We start from the raw sequence: 23,318 nt of genomic DNA on the forward strand, positions 1-23,318 counted from the left end.
TTAAGGCTTTTGGTACTCATTATAAAATAGCCTTCCAAAAAGGGCATATCAATTTATGTTCTCATTAATACAGTGTGAAGAAAATTTTTACATTTTTAATTGTGGTTTCATTGGCAAATGCCTTCTATAGTTTGTACGCAACACTACAGCCCATCATTTTTAATTGAAGCAAAAATATTGCAACTGAATGTTCTAAAATATATAATTATTAGAGGATTTTCATCCAATAAGCATTAACTTTTACTTCAGGAATATAGCTCCAAATTCATGTAGTCCCAACTCTTCTTTTTTTTCACCCCAATGAGAATGGGGTATTAAGAGAGTGACTTCAGAAAAAGAAGATTTAAACTACTTATAGTTTAAAGTCTATAAGTAGGAAACAACCAGGTTTGTACGTCTATAAAAGATTTAAAGGACAATAGCTATATTTATATGAAATATATTACGTTATATTGATTCAAATCATCCCCCATGTGAATTCTCTGATTTCTGATCAAATTGGAAAGATGAGAGAAATTTTCCCCACAAAGGGTGCATTTATCTATTTTCTGTGCTGTCTGGTGAGGTGCAACCCCTGGCGGAAGCTTTTCTCACAAGTCAAACAGTCAGCGAGTTTTTTTCTCGGCTTTGTGGACTATATGACTCACAAGAAGGAGGGTGCTGACACTCATTGCTTCTCTACACTCATGAAGGGGTGAAGTCTGTCTTGCTCATGAGTTCTTTCATGAATGACAAGGTGTGAACTATGAAACAAACTTTTCCTACACTCAGGATACTTATAGGGTCTCTTTCCTGTGTGAATTCTCCGGTGCCTGAGGAGTTTGGACCTATGAGCAAAGATTTTCCCACACTCGGGGCACTTGTAGGGCTTTTCATCCTACAAGTGTTAGCTGGTGCCTGTGGAGGTTGGAGTTGCAAGAGAAGCATTTTCCATTTCTATTATAGTGATAGGGCTTTTCACCCACATGGGTGTGCTGATGGTGAGTCAGGTGGGTATTTTGACTGACGCTTTTTCCACATTCAAGGCATTTGTGGGCTACCTCTCCTAGGTGTGCTCTGTGTAGTGACAGAAAATGTGGGTTCCCACCTAAAAGTTCACCACACTCCATGCCACCACAGTCTTTCTGATGCATGTGTTCTCTGGTATCTAATTAAGTATGAGTTGTTAGATATTTTTGCCACACAAGGGACACAAATGGAGTTTCTTTGGCTGCAATTCCTTTGGTCTCCTTTGTTCTCCATAACTTGTGACCCCCACTAAAGAGTGCTCCCTTCCATCCACTGAGGGATGGTATCATGCCCTTCTCACCCATCACAGGGTTTTCCTTGCTCCGGACTCCAGGGTATCCTTATGGGGAGCAGCTCCTGAGGGTGGGTGTTCTCAAGGGAAACAGACCCATCAATTTCCATGTAGTCTCAAATTTCTCTTGCCCCGCTGCTGGGCTTCACAGGTTCAGTCCTTGTATTGGCCACTGGGATCCCATGGCTTTCCTCCTGTTCCACCTGGCTGCTTAGGGCCTCCTGACTGGGAATCTGCGACTCTGCTGCCTCAGTTTCCCTAAGCTCTTTCTGCATCTCCTCCACAAGAGTCACAGCCTCCTCGCTGCTCTCCGGACGCAGTTCCGGCAGCCTGCCCTGGATCTCCTGGGGCAGGATGGTGAGGAGCTGAGCCAGCACCTGCAGCTCCAGGATCTGCTTCCTGGGGCGCCTCTCAGGCCGCAGTCACCCACAGCAAACTCCTGGAGCCAGCTGAGATCTTCCCGGGGGCCAGCTGCATCTGGGAAGCAAACTTTCAGAAGCACAGTTGGGAGGCCCCCCGGATGGGAGCAGAGGTGTACAGGGACAGCTCCTAGCTGCGGACGCGGACAGCTCCTAGCTCCGGATGGGGACAGCTCCTGGCTCCAGGCGCTGTCCTCCTCCAGCTTAACTATAAGGAGATGGCCTTCCCGCTCCTGGGACACCTGGCCCTTCGCCATCGTCACCCCCCCACCCCCCATCCCCGGAGTGCCTCGGCCCCCAAGCAAGCTACTCCCTTCTGGGGAAGGCGCCCCAGGCCCCATGCCGTAATGGGCGGCTTCGCCAGGAACTGCAGGCCCGGGGCTCCGAGTCCCAGGCGAGGAGCCCAGATCCAGCCGGGCGCAGTCCGCTCGGCTGCCTGGGTCTGGGTGGCTTCTGGACGCTGCAGCCGCGGTGCCCGCCCACCCAGCCTGGGCTTCCCGATGGCGGCTGACGCCCCCCGGCGGGGCCCACACAAAACTCGGCCCTCAGCTCCCACACCAGAAATCACCTATGATGTTTAAAATCAATTAATTAATTCATTAATTTAAAAAACATGAAAAAAATACCTTTGTGAAAGGTTTCAAGTATTAACTGTAAAAGATTTACACGACTACACAACTGCCCTTGTCAGACACCCATTTCACTACTTCAAATATCACGGTTATTTTCCCGTAATTACTCAATGCACATAAAAGTATAAGAATAAATGTACGTGTGTGTATGATCCCGTCTAAGTTTTTATACCAATAATAGATCTCTGCAAGAGTTTATTTGTACTTCCCATATTAGTGAGGCAAGATGCTAATTATGTTATATCAATAGATTTGTAATCACTCACTTAAAAAATTGAATGTTTTTTCATTGTAGAAACCATAATTTATTGAATCTCTCATTCGTCCACGATATTTATTTATTTCCAATATTTATTGATACAATTATTGTGGCAAATAATATCTTTAAAATGTAATCTTTCATATGTGCAATTATGTATTTAAGAATAAATTCTAAGAAGTGGACTTGATTGGTGAGTGCATACATGCAATTTTGAAAATATTGAATTTCCCTGTATGGAGGTTGCACCAATTTACCCTCTGGGTGAGCATGTCTTGCTTTCCCAATCCTTCTGAAATGGAGTGAAGGATAGTTTTATTACGAGTGAGATTGAGTTTATTCTTATAGATTTGGAGCTTTCTGTATTGATTTTTCAGTTCATCATATATTCTCACCATTTTTATTGTTCTTTTATTCTTACTGATTTGAAGAAACACATATTAAACACAATTAGCATTTTAAGAGAGTACTGTACTGCCTCTAATATGCTATGGTTATTTAGGTAATATTTTATAATACATAGCATTTTTATTTAAATAATTATATACATATGTGTGTGTATGTAGGGAAGTTTTAGCCAACATAAGTAAATGTGCACTATCATAACAATACCAACATAAATTGGAATGTATAATCTCAATTTCATCAGAATTCTGGGAAGTTTATTTCACAGATCTTTCTAAGATCATGGAATCACAGTGGTCCAATGAACGCAACAAATATATGTGCATCTTAATCATCTCCATTTTTTTGTTATTTGTATTTTACCTTATGAATACAAAAACTTTAATTTGTTAGTTTGTGTCACTTTAATGTATTTGAGCATCTTAATCATTCTAGAGATTAGAAGATTTAGCAGTCTTTTATTGTGGTTGTCTTGTCCCAGAAAACAGATTTGTGGCATGTCTGGAAAAAGCCCTCGGAAAAATCCCTGCAGGGATGAAGGAGCAAAAAGGTATATCTGTGACTTTTTAAGCATATTGTGATCTTTGACAACTCGCTGGTTTGGTGGAGACAAAATAGACAATAAATAAATTCAGCAGGATCAAGGGCCATTATTAGGCTTTATCACTACTGATAGGAACAATATATTATTTCTTTATTATTAGGCTACCTTTTAGAAATTGTTGCCTTGCCATGTGTATATGTGGGCATATATAAGTGTACATATATGTGCATATAAATATATGGATGTATATTGAAGTTCTTACGCAGATTAAATGAAATAATATTTGAAAAGTATTTAGCGTTGTGCCTGGCACAAAACAAGAGCTCATTAAATGCGAGTTATTATTGTCATGGGCATTTTCTATATATTCTTTATTATAAAATATGTTTAACACAAATTGTAAAGCCATTCTATACAATATTTTATAACAAAATATTATTTCCCTCATCATTGTGATGAGCAATACTAGATGCATCAAATAAATATTTGTTTTTATATTTGCTATTATCAATATTAAATAAAACCAAAGAGATTTATTTTAACATGGCACTTTTTATCTTTTCTGAATGTAAGAGAAAAAAACTTTGCCAAATATTACATTTCTGTAAATAGTTTAAATATTTCTACCAACAAAGGGAGTTAAAAAGATCCAATGTATTTGAGAAAAGAAAATAAGAACTGAGAAAATTTGGCACAGAATGGCTCTGACAGGTATATTATCTTACCTGGAATCATTTCATTATGAGGTCTAAAAAATAGCTGCTCTTTGGGGCTGAGTGAATATAGCTCTAATTTCAGCTTCTAATTTCAGGTTCTCATATATAATTACTCTCTCTATGAGTGTAGAATGTAGGGTTTTCTGTTACCTTGGCTATGAACTTTAATTTAAATCCTCAGATTTCCAAAATTCTAATTTAAACTGCAGAGCAGCACAGCTATGATCAGATTGTTCTCTTGCAAATGGGGTTTATAATTTGCAAACCCCATATGAAATAAATCATTTAACAGAACTCAAAGCAGTCAGTTAGTCTATGCTTTAAAATGTAAAAAAAAAAAAGAAAGAAAGAAAGAAAGAAAGAAAAGAAAGGCTTAAAATACTATTCTAAGAACCTAATCAAGAGAAGAACCGTAGTTTTCCTCTTGAATTATATGCCCAATGGCAGTTTAAATCCAATCCTTTAAGGAGATATTAATAAGTTAAGTTAAAGAAATGGAGCACTCTGGAAACTTTAGCAACATGTAACTGCTTTTTCACAGTTGAGGCTGAAGACAAAGGATCTTTCCTCTATATTGTAGAAGGAAAGAATTTTTGGTTTCCCATGACTAGTTCTCCAAGGGATCTAAAATGCCCAATATCAGAAATCACTTTTTTTTTTTCTTACAATTGTCTTTTTTTTCTCCTCATTGAGTCTCCAGAAGTGCTTCTGGCCCTAAAGTTGATGAGGAGAACAATCTACTATTATCAGCTATGGAAAAGTAGGAAGATATGTTTCATTTCGAACTAAAATAACCAATCTCTGAGAGAAAAAGAAAACCGGTTTACATACAGAGATTCCAGGTATCTGAAAGAAAGACAACATCAAATCAGGAAGCAGTTGTTAGGCCATTTTTAAAGTAGTTTATTTTTTACAATAGTTTTAGGTTTACTGAAACGTTTTACAGAAAGTTCCCATCTACCCCTCCTTATCCCCTGTCCCTGCACTCAGTTTCCCCTATTATTAAGGTCTTGCATTGAAGTCCTTATTTGTTACCATTCATGAGCTGATACTGATATATTACTAGTAACTAAAGTTGACGGCTTATATTAGGGTCCACTCTGTTTTACGATTTTATGTGCATAGACAAATGTGATGCCATGTCTCCACTCTTACAGTATCATAAAGGAAAGTTTCATTGGACCTGAAAATTTCCTATGCTCCATCTGGTCATTCGAACCAATATCCCCTGAATCCCAGATCATTTCTGTCTCTATAGTTTTTTGCCTTTCTTAGAATGTCATATAGTTGGAATCATATACTCTATAGCTTTTTTTTTCAGACTGGCTTCTTTCATTTAGCAATATGCATCTGTTTATTTTATGGACTTTTGGGACTTGATAGGCTTTGAAATTCTTGAATAATATTCCATTGTACAGATACATCACAGTTTGTTTATCCACTCACCTGTTGCAGAAAATCTGGCTGGCTTCCAACTTTTGGCAATTGTGAATAAAGCTGGTATAAATACTCATGTGCAGGCTTTGGCATAGACATGCATTTTCAGTTAGAAGCATAATTGATAGATTCTATGGTGAGCTTTGGTTTGGCTTTGTAGGAAACTGCCAGATGGTCTTCCAAAGCTGCTGGAGCATCTTGCATAACTCAGCAGTAATGAATGTTTCTGTCGCTCTACACCCTCACCAGAACTGGGTGTTGTTCAGAACTGGGTGCTGTTCAGGCAGGAATGGTAAACTGAAGCATCTAACTCAGGTGGGCTTTAAGATAAGGTGAGCTGATTAAGTTTTCAACTTTGTTATTTTCCTCCACATACAGGAGCTCAATGAAATGCTCCTTTGTAAGTTTGTTTTGTGAGGCCATAGTTAGTTGTGTCAGGATAGACATGATACCTAGTTCTTAGCTTCTTTCTCCTGATGTAGGAGGCTAGGACTTTAAAATGCATCCAGGAAGATTATTGCACAAAGTGGTTCAATTTTTGAGAAGTAATACTGTTATCGCAAATATTAATCTCGTCTATGTGATATCTTCCACATTCTCAGTTTTTTCAAATACTGGAAATGGCTTCAGTGGCAGCCCAAATGTTAGAACTATTAAAAATGCATTCTGGGAATTTTAAGGGATAAGTATAAGTAGTAGGAATGAGTAAAGCAAGAGTTTAAATTGATTGGATGTGCATGTTTTCATAGCTGTGCATACAAAGAGTAGAGAAAATTTGAAGATAGTGAGGCTTATTTTGACTCTACTTTGAAAAGGCCCCCAAAATAGCTTCTGAATTACAGGTATACTGGAAAAAGAGTCAGATTAAGTTTTCAACTTTGTTATTTTCATCCGCATACAGGAGCTCAATGAAATACTCCTTCGTAAGTTTGTTTTGTGAGGCCATAGTCAGTTTTAATTTTTTTAAATGGAGTTATAGGGTCAAAAATGTGTTTCAAGAATTACAAATGAATAATCAGAAAGCATTAGGGTCACAGTTATATTTTCAGTAGGTGTTGGTATGATTCTATCAGTTTAATAGTATTGAGTTCATCCAGGTAAATTATATAGTTAAATGCTGAAGTATATTCAATGATCCACAAAGAAAAACCCAACAGGAAGACCTTAAAACTCCATAAACTATGTGGACATGTTAAGATCTAAGCAGAGTAAGATCTCTGGTTGAGTGAGACAAAAGCAAGAAACATAAAAGTTAGGGATCATTGGAAGTTTTTTTAATCAAAAATCAATATATGTCTATGGAGAAGTGTTTATTAGGTATAAGTCTTTAAAAAAGGATTAGCAGAGTTTATGAAAGTGGGATATGTCTCCTCTACAGCACCCTGTTGAATGACTCTAGGTTATTCCTAGGCGACATGAGAAAAACTGGATAGAGAAGACTGCTCTGCCTATAGGGGAAGAGGAGGGATCTAAAATGTTATCTTTTTATGGCTTTATTCTGGGAAATCTGTTGCTATTTGGAAGTTTTAAGCCTTCTGTGCATGAGAAAAGTAACTTTATTTGACTCTCCCACGGATGATGGGGTAAAGGATAGAGAAAAGCATCCAGACAACCTCCACGGACTATAACAGTTGTGGGTTATATGTGGAATTATCTTAAATGCCAAAATTTTCATCCTTAATATGTGATATATATATTATATTAAGTTCTATTGCGGCAAATAACTTTTAGAATTCAGTGTGAAAGAAAAAGAAAAAAAATATTTTGCAGAAAAACTGAAGTGCTTCCTTTTGGATATCGAGGCTTTAATTACTCCTTTTTATTTCTCAATCATTATTCCCATTACATTATCCTTTTACCTCATTTATCATACCACTTCATGCATTATTTTCTTTTGCATGAAGAAAAAGATGTGTCTTTTATGTTGTTTATTTTCTAATTTATTTTTCAGAAAATAATTTGAATATTGATGTGATAATTAAAAAGTGAAAAAATTTCAAAGTGTTTTTTAAAGGTAGAGTTTATTCATGAAACAAAAATAATTGTCATCCAATACCTATTTCTACATTAAAAATAATGGTCCTACAAAGAGATTTTGTGCAATGCTTGAGCCCATTTACTTATAATATATGCATGTATATTCATAAAGGGTAAAAATGGTGGCATCAGTTTATTTTTTATTTTGTTAATTGATAGACCTACTGGAAGGTGATAGCTTTCATCTATTGTAATGCATATTCAAAGTTTCTATGAATTGTCACACTACACATATAACTTACTTAATAAAGTATTTTATGAATTAGTTCTTTTAAAACAGAAGTAATGGTTATTAAATATTTGGCTATAATGAGTAATGAATCCTTTGTCATGCTCTAGCATATTTCTAAAAAATCTAATCTAAGTTTTAATCACTAGTTCCCAAATATATTGATTTAACATTTATAAAGATTAGAAAAAAAAACTAAAGATGAATGCAACTGGAGAACTCACATTTCCCGATCTTAAAACTATCGTATCACCGCATTAATCAAAACCATACGCTACTGACACAAGAGTAAACATAAGGATGAAAGGAACTTAATCCAGCACTCATAAATTAACAGCCCCGTGTTTATGGCCAATTGACTTTTGACAAGGAGGCACAGCACCAGTCACTGAATTTGGAAAGAATAACGTCTTCAACAAGTGGTGCTTGAAAAACTGGATCTCTCTTTGTAAAAAAAAAAAAAAAAAAAGGATCCTTACCTCACACCTTATACAAAAATCAACACCAAATGTATCAAAGATATAAATATAGGAGGCAGAACTATTGAACTCCTAGAAGAATCTGTAAGAAAGCATCTTCAGGAAATTTTGTTGGGCAATGATTTCTTAGGTTTGGTGATTTCTTACGTTTTGCACCCAGCACACAAAAAACAAAATAAAATAATTTTAAAAATAAATTAAATTTTCTTCACCTCAAAGGAATTTTTTATCACAGTAAAATGAAAACTTACACAATGGGAGAAAATATTTGGAAACCATATGTCTGATAGTTTTCTTTTTAACTTGTTTTATTGTGAAATATAACATATGTACAAAAAAGCAATAAATTTTCAAGTACATTTTAAAAAGGAGTTATAGAACAGATTTTAAAGTTTGATATGGGTTATAGTTCCACACTCTTTCATTTTTTTCTTCAAGCTGCTCCAAAACACTGGAGATGAAAAGAAATATCAATATAATGATTTAACATCTATACTCATTTGTTAAACCCTACCTTCTCTGTATAATTCCAACATTACCTTTAACTTTTCTCCCACTCTTTACGGGCATGTGGGCTATGCCCTCTCTAAATTTTGGTTGGGGTTTGGGAAGTGAGGACAGTTAACAAGGTCTAACTGAAGTTTGCACAAGAGTGACCTCCAGAGTAGCCTCTTGGCTCTATTCGAGCTCTCTCAGCCACTGATAAATTATTTGTTACGCTTTTTTCCCCCTTTTGGTCAGGATGGACCAAATGTTGTTGATCCCATGGTGCTGGGACCAGGCTCATCCCTGGAAGTCATCTCCCATGCCGCCAGGGATAATTTCATCCCTGGATGACAAGTCCCATGGAGCAGGGAGGGCAAAGGTTTCATTTTCAGGGTTAGGCTTAAAGAGAGAAAGACCACATCTGAGCAACAAAAGAGATCCTCTGGAAGTGACTCTCAGGCATAGCTATAAGTAGGTTAAGCTTCAACACTATGTACATAAACTTCACAAGAGCAAGCTTCAAGATCAAGGACTTAGCCTATTGATTTGGGTATCCCTAATGTTTGACACAGTATCCAGGGTTTCCCCAGAGGTAAAGTTTAATAGTTACATATTTTTTCTCCCACCCCTCAAGAGACTTTGCCAATATGTTTTGATTATTTTCTTAATATACTCTGGGTTATATCTAGGCATTACATTAAGCTGTACAGGATTAAAGGCTCCCATTTTTATTCTGCGTTTCCTGTGTTTGGCTCATTTAAATTATCTATCCAGACAGGTTGTGTCCAATTACGTGCCACAGAAATTTAGGTTCTGGATGAAATAAACCTTTCTTCCTTTGATCTCAAAGAGTAAATGAAGTTCTAAAATACAGACAGTGCCTTCCTTCCTCCTGTGTTCTGAATTAGCTTAATCCTGATTTGTGTGGCTTCATTCTTATCTCTAAATACCAGATTGTACATATAGCAAACAACCTCTCAAAATCCAGAAACAACAATTACTGCTCTGCACTAAATGTGACTGCTATAAGAGCTTACAATCTAGGACCCAGAATTTATATTCAGAATTTACAAAAAAATCCGTCAACTTAACAGCAGAAACACAAACACGCCAATTAAGAAATGGGTACAAGAGTTGAATAGAGAGCTCTTCAAAGTAGATATACAAATGGTCAGCAAGCACATGGAAAGATGTTCCACATCATGAACCATCAGGGAAGTGCAAATCAACCAAAATGAGCCAGTATTTCATACCCATTAGAATGCCTGCTCTTTAAAGAAATGGAAAATAAGAAGTAACAAGTGTTGGAGAGTTTGTGGAGAAATAGGAACACTCATTCATTGCTCATAACAATATAAAGTGGTGCTGCTACTGTGCAAGAAAGTTTGATAGTTCCTCAGAAAGCTAAGTATAAAACGACCAAATAACCTGGCAATCCCACTACTAGGTATACACTCCACAGAAAAGAAAGCAGGGGCTCAGTTATTTGCACACAATGTTCATAGAAGCATTTCTCTCAATTGCAAAAGATGAAAACAACTCAAGTGTCCATCAATTGAGGAATGGCTAAATAAAATGTGGTATAAACATAGAATGGAATATTATTCAGCTGTAAAAAGCAATGAAGTTCGGATATATGTGACAACATTGGTGAACCTTGGAGACTGTGTTGAATGAAATAAGCCAGACATAAAAGGAGTTAAACAAGACACAAAAGGACAAATGTTGTACGAACTCACTGATTTGATATAATTAGGATAAGCAAATTTATAGTGTCAGAATGTAGAAGAAAGGTTATCAGGAGATGATATTGAGATAGGGAAAGGGAAATTAAGGATTAACATGTACCGGGTTCCTGTTTGGAATGATGGAAATGTTTTGTTAATGGTTGTGGGGATGGTAGCACAGCATTGTGAATGTAATTAATAGCACTGAAATAAACATCTGAATGTGATTAAATGGGTAAATATTAGATGGTTTATATGGTAACAATAAAAATTTTAAAAATCCATGGAACAACATTACAGAGACAATGAACCCTGTGTCACACCGTGGACTATAGTTAGTTGTACTATTATGAAAATGTGCTATCATCAATTGTAACTAATCTTCACACCAAAGCAAAGTATTGATAAAGGGTAGTATATAGGAATCCTGTAATTTATTCATTGTTCTTTAAACCTACAACCTCTTTGATAAAGAAGAAAAGTAGCTTTTCTTAAAAAAAATCTATAAAAAAAGTTCTGCTAGTGTAGGTATCAGACCTCATGCTTCCATTAATCATTTTGATTTGTAACTTTTAACTTTCATTCTGTGGAATAGGGGCAGGATTCTTGACCCACTAAGAAACACTAGTACCAATAACAAAGATCTTACTTAAGCATTTATATAATCCATACTGTACTGTTTCTCATGTATTTATTTAGTTATTTTATCATGAGACATAAGATCTGTTAGGAATACTGCATGAAATGTATCTATATAATTTAAAGAATAATTATAAATCAAATTCATCCATATCAAAAATAAAATATATCCATTCTCAATGCTGAGCACAAAATTTTCAGTGTCCTAGACACTATGATCACCAAACTATAAATAGTTTCATCATCCACTTACACAGCCCTGTCCAGTATAGTTTTTATTTCTCTGTTTTAAAATAATATTTTTATGCATAGAAATATAGTCCATGTTAGTTTTGTGATGTGTTTTTTTAATCTATATTGCATTTTAAATCTATTGATGTTCCCATGTATAGACATAATTTGTTCCTTTTAGTTTCTCTATAGTGTTAAAATATTACAATATTTATCTGTTCCACTTCTTGTGAATATTTGAGTTGTTCCCATGTTTTGTCCATTGTTATTATAATAACATATAATGTTGCTATAACCATTCTGGAACATGTTTCTTGGTGCACATGTGCATGAATTCTCTGAGGTATACATCTATAAGTAGAATTGCTGAGTTGTAAACCAGAAAAATATTAAACATTGTTAAAGGATCCCCAAGTGTTTGAAATGGCAGTGGCTTAGTTTGCGAGGTTACTCTAACAGAGCCCCACAGACAAGTTTGTTTTAATAGCAGAAGTTTATTGTCTCATAGTTCTGGAAGCTAGCTAGCAGGATAAAATTAAGATGTCAGCAGAACTACATTTCCTCTTCAAAGGGATAATATTCCATTTCTATCCCCTGAAATGGTTGGAAATTCATGGCATTCTTTGGCTTGTGGTAGTATAACTTCATCTATTCCTCCATTGCATTGTTCTTTCCCTCTCTCTCTCTCTTTCTCTCTCTCTTTCTCTCACACACACACATACACACACACACACACACTTCTGTGTGAGTTCAAAATAGCCTCTCTTTTTAAGGACATTAATCATATTTGCTAGGGGCCACCCTAATAAACCAGTTTGCTTTCATTTTAACTAGAAACATCTAAAATATCCTGTTTACAAATAAGTCCACAAACACAGGACTAGGGATTATATCTTGAGGATGTCTTTTTTTGGGGAGATGATTTGATCCATAATTGTTTGCCTTTTGGACCCAGAAAAGTCATGTCCTGCATATATACTATACATTCATCCAAACCCCAAATATCAAAAACTTGAAACATTTTCAGTAACAACTTTAAGTCTAAAATCTCATCTAAAACAGTTACAAAGGATGATCCATCCTGGGTAAAAATTCTTCTACATCTGTGGACCTGTGAAAACTAGAAAACAAGTTATTTGCTTCAAAAATACAATAGCGAGGGAAGCAAAGGATGACATTCCCATTGCAGAAGGGAGAAATTGGAAGGAAGAAAGGGGTCAGAATCTCAGACACTCAAATCCCATTAGACTCCAAGTTCTGAGAGTCATTTGTGGCTCTATTCTTTGCCTGCAGGTCCAGGTGTAGTGGTAACCACGCCTCTCCACATGGTGGGCTGCTGGTCCAACCATCTTAAATACCTGGGCAGTGGCCATGCTCTCCCAAAACACTTGGGGAGGAGCCTCACCCTCTCAAATTCTGGGAGTGGCAGTCACGTCTCTTCCCAGAAAACAGTGACAGAAACCCCATACTCTTCAAACACAAGCTTGAGAGCTCCTCTTGCTCCACACATTGGGGTGGGTCTGATCTCTTACCTGAGGAGATGCCTTTACCTCTGCATCCATTGCGCCACATTTGGAGCCAGTCTGCTTTTAATTTATCCCATCTGTGTCCTTTTAGTCCAATCCAGGCAGTTTTCTTACAGATATAAAATCCTCAAAAGTCCGATCAGGTTTCCTTACAATTCACTGTGTCCAAGCCATCAGAAATGAGAGTGTCCCATGAATTTTTCCCGGAGAAACACAGTTCTATTTCTGTATTCCTCTATAAAGGTTGATTAGATCTAGAAGTCACATTCCTAATCTCTTTAGCAACCGTGGTCCAGACATTGGTTTGGCCCTGTCTCAAGAGCACACTATCTAGATAAGCTGAGAACTTTCCAAATCATCAAGTGCTGGTTATTTATTGTTGAATAGTTAATTCCTTAATTTATATCTTTCCTCTAATTTTTCATTATAAGCAGCAAGGAGAACTCAGGCTGCACCTTTCACTCATTGCTTGGAAATATCTACAGCAAAATAGCCAAGTTCATATGAACAAATTCTGCCTTCCATACGACACTAGGACATACTTCTGCCAAGTTTTCTGTCACTTGACAACAAGGAACACCTTCCTTCACATTACCAATAACACATTCATCATTTGTTATGAAGGTATTTGAGAATCACATTTAATGTCCATATTTCTATTACCATTTTCCTTCAAGATAATGTTGACTTTTCCTATCAAATGTCTCAAAATTCCAGCTACTGCACATTACTCAATTCCAAGGTCATTTACATATTTTTGGGTATATAAGTCAACACTCCACTTCTCAGTACCAAGTATGTCTTTGTTTTCATGGGTTTCTTTAGCAAAGTGCAACAAACTGGGCTGCTTAAAACAGAAGAAATATTGTACCTCATGATTCTTTAGGCTAGAAGTCTGAAATCTAGAGGTCAGTGGAGGCAAGCAAGCTTCTTCTTAAAGGAGCCAATCCATTCCATTCCTCTCCCGTGGCCTCTGCTAGGTGGCCGACCATCAATGACATTCCTTTGCTTGTGAAAGTATAACTTTAATTCTGCCTCGATCACATATCTGTCTCTCTTTCTGTGTCTCTTGCTCGTTTGGTCCAAATTTCCGTATTTCCTCTCCTTATAAGAACACTTGCTATATTAAATTAGGTCCTATGCCAATCCAGTTTGGCTTCTGTTTAATAATATCTGCTAAGATCCTACATACAAATTAGTTCACATCCCACAGGACTGAGGGTGAGGACTTGAATATGTCCTTTGGGGGTACTGTTTGTTCTAGTTTGCTAGCTGCTGGAATGTGATATACCAGAAATGGAATGGCTTTTAAAAAGGGGAATTTAATCAGTTGATAGTTTACAATTCTAAGGCCAAGAAAATGTCCCGATTACAGCAAGTCTATAGAAATGTCCAATCAAAGGCACCTAGGGAAAGATACCTTGGTTCAAGAAGGCCAATGAAGTTCCGGGCTTCTCTCTAGTGAGAAGGCAGATGGGGCACACAGCCACAGTTTCTCTCATCTGGAAAGGCACATGGTGAACACGGTCAGGGTTCCTCTCTCATCTGGAAGGGCACATGGCAAACGCGGTGTCATCTGCCAGCATCTTCTTCTGGCTTCCTGTTTCATGAAGCTCCCCAGGAGGCATTTTTCTTCTTCATCTCCAAAGGTTGCTGGCTGGTGGACTCTGCTTCTTGTGGCTATGGCATTCCACTCTGTTCTCTCTGAATCTATTTCATTCTCCAAAATGTTTCTTCTTTTATAGGACTCAAGAAACTTATCAAGACCCACCCAAATGGGTGGAGACATGCCATCACCTAATCCAGCCTAACAACCACTCTTGATTACATCATATCTCCAGGGAGATGATTTGGTTACAGTTTCAAACATACAGTATTGAATAGGGATTATTCTGTCTTCATGACATGGAATTTTGATTAAAACATGGCTTTTCTAGGGGACATACATCCTTTCAAACCAACATACTATTTAATCCTTATCAAGTAGTATGTGAGAGTTGCTATTGTTTGAGGCCTTTAACAATACTTGATATGATCAAACTTGTTGGAAACTATGACAATTCGGCGATGTGTAGAAGTATTGCACAGCTATTAAGTTTGGACTTCTAGTAATAGTAATGCACTTGAAGACCTTGGTCTATTTATTGACTATTTAGTCTTTTTCTTCTTAGCAGCATCTGTTTTCACACATTGACATCAGCCCTTTCTGGTTATGTGTTTTCCAGGATGTTATCTTTATATAGAGCTTTACTTTTTTCTATAGTTATGAAGTTTTTGAGGAAGATACTTCCAATTTTTTTGTTGAATCATGTTTAAAAAAAATTCTGTCTTAAAGTCACAAGAGTGATAGTAGCTCTGAAAACATGGTTTTGCCATTGACATGTATATATTTAACATATCTTGAATTTTGAATGTGGTATAAACCAGGGCCTAGGATTGTCAGATTTTGCAAATAAAAATTAAAATTGAATTTTAGATAAACAACAAGTAATTTTTAAGTATAAATGTGTGCTACGCAATATTTCAGAATATTCATACTAAATTATTCCTTATTTATATGTAATTAAAATTTAAAATTTAAATAGATATCCTGTATTTCATAGGGTATGGTAGTTAGACTCAGATGTCAACTTGGCCAGGTGAAGGTGCCCAGTTCTATTGCTGTGGACATGAGCCAATGGCATGTGAACCTCATTTGTTGCTGATTCCATCCACAGTTGGCTAGGAGGCGTGCCTGCTGCAATGAATGATGTTAGATTTAATTGGCTGGTGCTTAAATGAGAGAGCTCGACATAGCACAGCACAAGCAGCTCAGCATACCTCATCTCAGTGCTCACAGCTCAGCCCGGGCCTTTGGAGATGCAGAAAGAAATCACACCAGGGAAATTTGTTGGAATCCAGAGGCCTGGAGAGAAGGCCAGCAGAGATCGCCCTGTGCCTTCCCACATAAGAAAGAACCTCAGTTGAAAGTTAGCTGTCTTTCCTCTGAAAAACTATAGGTTAACTAAATAAATCCCCTTTTACTGAAAGCCAATCCATCTCTGGTGTGCTGCATTCTGGCAGCTAGCAAGCTAGAATATAGTTTGGGAAACTAGGAACAAAAGTCTATTCATTTGCACTGCAATCAAGATGGCAGAGTGAGATGCTCAGGGCTCCATCCACCAACAGGAACTTTGAACAACCAGCAAGAACTAGGAAACCATCTTTCTTAGGACTCCAGAAAACAACTAATGTACTGCAGTTACAGAAGAGCAGTGCATCAAGGAAAAGCCTTCCTAGAAGTGCTAGGATCTCATGGCACCTTGGATCTCCTTTCCCTCAGAGATTCAGCGTGGAGCTGGCCCCCATCTCAACATGGATTCCTGTCCTATTTCCAGAGGGATTAGAGTTACCCTCATACACAAGCTAGGAGCGAGTATGACTGGCCCAATCTGTCTGGTGGTGGCCTGAGACCCTCACCATCCTAGAACACGTTTTCTGTGCAAAACCCAGGTAAGGGAGCTATCCTATAGAAGAACGCTGTGGGCAAGCAATCAAATCATGCACCTAGGGCAAGGCATTGCTGGTTGGTGCATATACTGTCCCATGCCTGGGGCTGTGAGGAAACTGTTTCCTAGGGGAGAAGGGGCATTTCTAACCTTGTAAGGAAGATATTCCACAGGTGCATTCCCTGAGCAAAATGCATGCACAGAAAGGATTAAGGAGGCCCCTGTGCTTTGGCCTGCTTGTGTTAACATGCAGTGATTGCACAGATCAATCTGCAAAGACTAGCAAAAAAGGTATTTACTTTTTTCTCTCTTTTTTTTTTTGTTAGTTCCTAGCATTCAAGAAAAACTCAATCATAAAACCAGCTGGATATGAGTTTAATGGAATGACCAAAGTACAGTCTAGATTTCAGAAAAAACACATTAAAATATCAAAATATTCAGGTTTCAACAAAAGGTTATAAACTATAAAAGAAAGCAGGATACAATGGCCTAAGCAAATGAAAAGATTGAAGCATTAGAAACCATCAGTGTGGAGAACCAGATCTGGAACTCATCAGACAAAGGCCAAAAAAAAATGAATCAGTACCAATATGAACATTGTGGCAGTCCCAGAAAGAGAAGAGAGAGGGGCAGAGAGAATATACCAAGATATGATGGCTGAAAGCACCCCAAATTTAATGAAAGACACATCTAAGGTGTTTAATGAACTCTAAACAGGATAGACAAAATAGACCAACGTCAAAGAATATTATAATCATACTGTTGTATGCCAATGATAAGCAGAAAAGTTTGAAAGTTACAAGAGAGAAACAATTTGTCAATACGAGACAGCTTAAATGAGATTAAGTGCCAATTTCTCACCAGAAACCAAGGAAAGAAGAAGGCAGTGGGATGAAATAGAGTGCTGGAAGAAAAAGGAAAACCGCTGACAAAGAATTATATATCTGTCAAAAATGTTTTTAAAAATTGAGGGAAAGTTTAAGAAAGTTTAAGACAAAGAGGGACTTTGTCACCACTAGACCAACCATACAAGAGATGCTAAAGAGAGTTATGCAGGTTGAAAGGAAAAGACGGTAGAAAATAGATCAAAGCTCCATTAAAAAATAAAAATCATCAGTGAGGACAATGACATGGGTAACTATAAATTTCAGACTATTATATTTTAAGTTTCTAACACCACTTTTTTTTTTTTTTTACTTCCTACAGGATCTAAATGGCAAATACATGAAGTATACTGATAAATAAGTGGTGTTTGGACTCACAATGTCTAAACATGTGACAAGAACTACATAAAGGTGGAGGGGACGGAGGGATAGAGCCACAGAGTTTGTATATATTATTTGAATATTTGGTATTCTAGCTATCAAAGCTGCCAGAATGCAACAAACCAGAGATGGGTTGGCTTTTAATAAAAGGGGATTTATTTAGTTAAAAGTGTACAGTTCTTCATAGAAAAGACAACTAACTTTCATCTGCAAACTGTAGCAGCACCCCACTTCTCTGGTATCAGATCTGTTCTAGTCTACCAAAGCTGCCAGAATGCAAACTTCTACTGGTTGAGGATGTTAAATTTAACCCTGATGGTAATTACAAGGAACGTACTGAAGTATATGTATGCCCTTAGAGATAGAAGTTAAGGTACAGTATGCCAGGGGTAAGAGGTGGGAGAATGGAAAATTAATATGCATATGGGAATAGTGTTTCTGTTTGGGGAGATGAGAAAGTTTTAATAGTGGAAGTTGGTAAAGGTAACGTGAATGTGATTAGTCCATTGAATGTTATGCCTGGGAGTGCTTAAGAGGGGAATGTTTATATTATATTTATGTTACCACAATTAAAAATAAAAGAAAGGACAACTAAGGAGATGGTAGCAATTAAATTCAGTACATGATCTGCATACTATTTAGCCAGGGAGGGGAAATGGCTCAAAGGGACACAATTGGAACATATAAACAAACTGGGATGTAGATTTATAGCAATATTAAATTTGTTGAACTACTTACTGTATTTAAGGTGGTTAAATGAGTGATTGTGTTTGCTCTTAGGAAATGTACATGACAGTATTAAATATTTAAGGAGCATGCTATATACAACCTAAACGCAAGTGTTCAGAAAATAAATAGATTAGATAGTTATGTATATATACACACATAGACAGATAGATGACATATAGATAGATAGATAGATAGCTGTAGATAGATAGAATGATATGACAAATATTATAAAACATTAAAATTGGTAGATCTGGATATCTTGGGAGGGGGGGCAGGTTGGAGTTCTTTGCATGGGGTTTGAATTATGTTTGCACCTGTCCTGCAAGTTTGAATGAATTTCAAACTAAAAAGTTAAAAATGTTCTATTTATTTTTCATATATGTACATGTGTACACATGCACATATGTACATATTTGTGCATGTGTGAAAATATATAACTGGGTAAACCTTAATGATTGTCTGGACTATTGATGAACACATTTTAAACTTTCATTCAACTTTATATATACAGAATGACAACTGTCACTCATCCGTTTACCTACCTAAAGAACCAATTAAATGTCTACATTTTCTCCATGGATGATTGACCTCAATTTTGTTGGATTTCCTCTTGGATAGTTCATATTTCTACATGATTCAAGAAGTTGTTTCTTGCTTAAATTAGAAATGGATTGATTTCTGGGTATTGATTTATCAACCAGGGACGCTGATTTACTATATGATTTTTGGTATAATTTTTGTAAATTGTAACAATTTATTTTTATACTCTTGTATATACTTTGTTAATTGTATATTTAATAATTATATTCTAATCATTTAATCTCCTAAATATTTTTCTGCATATCATTAGCATTTTATTCATTTATTTTTATCTTTTGCACTTTTGTAAAATAAGCCTATTTGTAAATATTGACCATTGTATTTGGTTTTGAATTTTCACTATCATGCTATCATTTCTTTTTCTTCCATTCTAGTGCTATCAAGAATCTCAATTTGACATTTTAATTGAAGTATTTCTAATGGCCAAGTGGACTTAATAGTGTTTGCCCAAAATTTATGTCCACCTGGAACCTCAATATGTTACCTTATTCGTGAATAGGGTCTTCTCAGATGTAATTAGCTAAGATGAAATCATACTGGATTAGGATGGGCCCTAAATCCAATGACTGCTGCTTTTAGAAAAAGATGAGGGGGGCACGTGGGAGGGGGAGAGGACGGGAGGGAGGGAGGGAAAGAGAGAAGAAGGCGATGTGAAGATAGAAGTAGGGATTAGAATGATGAATCTACAAGTCAAAAAATGCCAATGATTGTTGAAAGCCACAAGAAACTCAGAAAAAGCAAGGATGTTTTCTTCTTTGAAACTTTTAGAACTCTGCTGATATCTTGATTTTGAATTTGTAGCCTCTAGAATTGTGAGAGAATAAATTTCTGTTGTTTGAACCACCTAGTTTGTGGTAGTTTGTTATGGCAACCTTAGGAAACTCATGCTGACTTTAGTACTAGGAAATGGAATGTTGTTCTAGCAACTACTTAAAAATGTGGAAGTGGCTTTGGAATTGCGTGATGGGTACAGAGGCTGAACAATTTTGCGGTACATAATGGAAAGAGCCTAGATTGCCTTGAAGAGGCCATTCATGGAAATACATGCACTGAAAGTGATTCTGGAGAGGGCTCAGAGAGAAGCAGGGTAAAGTTTCCATTGTCTTACAACAGTAACGTTATCGAAATGTTTCCAGAAATAGGAACTTCCAAGGTACTTCTGTCCAGGTCTCAGAAGCAAATGATGAGCATGGATGCTGGGCACAGGAGGGATGTGTATATATATAATAAATATGTGTATATAAATATATAGTTTTCCATAGCTAGATAGAGCTATATAGAGATATAGATGTATATATCTATAGATATAGGTAAATAGATATTATGGCTATTGATTCGAGAAGCAGAGATAGAGATATATAGATTTGACTTCAAACAACACCTGAGGAAATGAAATATTATCCATTCAAATTCTAAATCAAGGGTACAAAAAATGCTTTTAACAATTTTAATACTTGGATTTAATTTAGGTGAGCAATATTGGGTTTCTATTGTATTAAAGCATATTAAAAAGAAAAAAGATGAGTTTTAACAAATATCTGCCATAATAGAGGGAAATTCAAAAGAAAACTTGCTCTATTCTTACATAGGGTAAGTCTAAGGGTAATGATGTACAATTTGTATGGTGACATTTGATGTTTATTACTTGATCACAGATTTGTTGTCAATTGTTTTTATTAACAAATGTCAAAATTTCTATGATTTTTAGTGCAACCAAATGAATTTCCATAGGTAATCCAAAGCAGTGGAATTTTTTAAAACACGATACAAATGATAACAGTTTTAAATGATACAGCTCTTAAGCAATACGATGGTCTAGTTTATTTTTTCCAATCTTCCTTTTTTAAAAAACTCACTAGGATTAATCAATTTAAATGAAATTTTATTTAAAATGTGGGCTCTGTCAAGATACTACAAGTTTAACAGACCAAAATGTTGCTAAAACTGAAAGTGGTGAATGTGCATTTAAGCTATTTTTGCAAGAAGAGCATTTTCTAAACACCAAATTGAATTTCATTTTTTTTTCTGAGATCTGCTTGTGTTCAGCGGAGAGAATAAACATTTCAATTGCTCTTCAAAGTGGAAAGTACAAAATGAGACCTCCCACTGCAATGAAACATGGGATGGAAGTAAAACTTCCCATTGCCCTCTGCCACTGTCTTTGAGGCACTGCCAAAAAACAAACAAACAAACAAACAAAAAAACAGACTTGCCTTGTATCTGAGCAGATGTGGAAAATTTGGGTAGAAAAAAAAATCAATGAAATACTCTAAACCCAAGTCAGCCATCGTGTGGATTTGGATTTTATATATATTTATATAAGTATTTTTAGATGTATAAATTTGTCAGTTTTATATGGCTGTATATATGTGTATTTAGTCACAAATATGTGCATATATATATATATAAGGTAGATTCCTTGTATAATGCTTTTCTTGAACATTTAATTTTTCTTCTTAACTAAAGACTTTATCAACAGCATCTTTTTGGGGCTTAAGAACGTTTTCCAGCTTCCATCTCCTATATTTCCTAGTCTTTTATAATCATCCAGATTATACTTCGTAGTTGTATAGTGTACGTATTGGTTTGCTGGGGCTTCCATCACAAATCAGGTGGCGTAAAAGAACAAATTTATTGTCTCACAGTATTGAAAGTTAGAAGTCTGAAACAAAGGGTTTGGCTGGGCCATGCTCCCTCTAAAGTCTGTAGAGTTTTGGGTGTGATTTATTGACCATGTGTGGCGTAACTCAATCTCTGCCTCTGTCATGTGGTTTCTCTCAGTCTATATTGTATTGACTGTGCCTAAATTTTTTCTCCTTATAAGGACACCAGTCATGTTGGATAGGACACACCCTAGTCCATTCTGGCATCAATTAACCACTAAAAATATTCAAAAATCTTTTTTTCCAAATCAGATCACATTCATGGGATGGGGTGTCAAGGAAATTCAGCATATGTTTTTTGGTAACATAAGTACATAAAAGCTCTTTTGAAAGATGATTGTTAGCTATATCTTCTCACTTTGCACAGGGACACTCTGCGGTCACCCACTGATTTTTTATCCGAGATTTCTCTCTTTAATGAATTACTTGCTGTCAGGCGGGATGAGACAGAGGTCCCATGCTCACTGCAGAGGTATAGCAAAGCTGTCGCTGAGGGGATAAGCACCTGATGTCCTGAAAAGACTAAAGTGTTGCAAAGCTGCTTGAGTCTGGGCCCTTGGGAAACGCATAACTTTTGACTCATCAGGGAAGGCAAAGGGAAGCGGATGGTTCAGCCCCTGCTTCCTCCTCCCCCTTCTTTAGTTAGACTTTTGTCACTTTCTTTACCTCGCAGCCCTATAAAATAAGCCATGTTGAACCTCTTGGGTTTGAGTCTCTTTCAGAGCCCAGAGTCCCACCTGGTCCCAGTTTTAACTATACTTTTGTCTCTTGTTTTTCTTTCTTAATTCCCTGTCACCTCCCTTCAGTCCCGACACTGAGCCGTGCTGGTCGTGGAAGTTAACATCATCACACACACACGTGCGCTAGAAAAGTGTGTATTTGTAACTTTAATAATGCACTCTCTTCACCTCATGATGTCTCTTTAGGTCTCATTTCACTACTGTTCTGCTGTCCACAGTAAAATATTTCAAAATACTTTTTACATTCACCAATTCAAATTCCTTAGTCTATCCTTAGTTTACTCAAAATGGCCTATTATATATATTCTGTTTAGTAGACTGTGGAAGTCGTGGAAAATCCTACCTAAAATTTTTGAAGACATTCTCCTATATTATTTTCTAAAAGTTTTACCATTTTTTACTCTACATCAAATCAGCATTTAGATTTGAAGAAACTTGATAATGGATGTTTTTAAGCTTGGATTTAGTATAAAATATCTAGGCTAAATACCAAGAGATATTTTCAGGTGTTATTCAGGCTATGAAACTGCTTTCACTCCATTGAAAGTACAGATTGAGGAAGCTAAGTCATTTAAGATGAATATATGGATGAAACTTTTTTATATAATAATCATCTTGGGCCATCTTCTTTAGATCACTATATATAAAAAAAGAGCAATATATAAAGAAAGTTAATAATAAATTTTCTCACATAAGCTTGAATAAAAAATTAAAACACACTGCTAAGAAATCAGTAGATGAATCAAATTATAAATTATTTGAGACCT

General features: G+C 36.4%; 1 pseudogene; it reads right to left on the bottom strand.

Moving 5' to 3' along the window:
* Positions 1-428: 428 nt before the first annotated feature.
* On the bottom strand, positions 429-1,575 carry LOC143666138 (uncharacterized; annotated as a pseudogene).
* Positions 1,576-23,318: the final 21,743 nt, after the last annotated feature.

This window comes from Tamandua tetradactyla, chromosome 22 (assembly GCF_023851605.1).
Source record: "Tamandua tetradactyla isolate mTamTet1 chromosome 22, mTamTet1.pri, whole genome shotgun sequence".
NCBI lineage: Eukaryota > Metazoa > Chordata > Mammalia > Pilosa > Myrmecophagidae > Tamandua > Tamandua tetradactyla.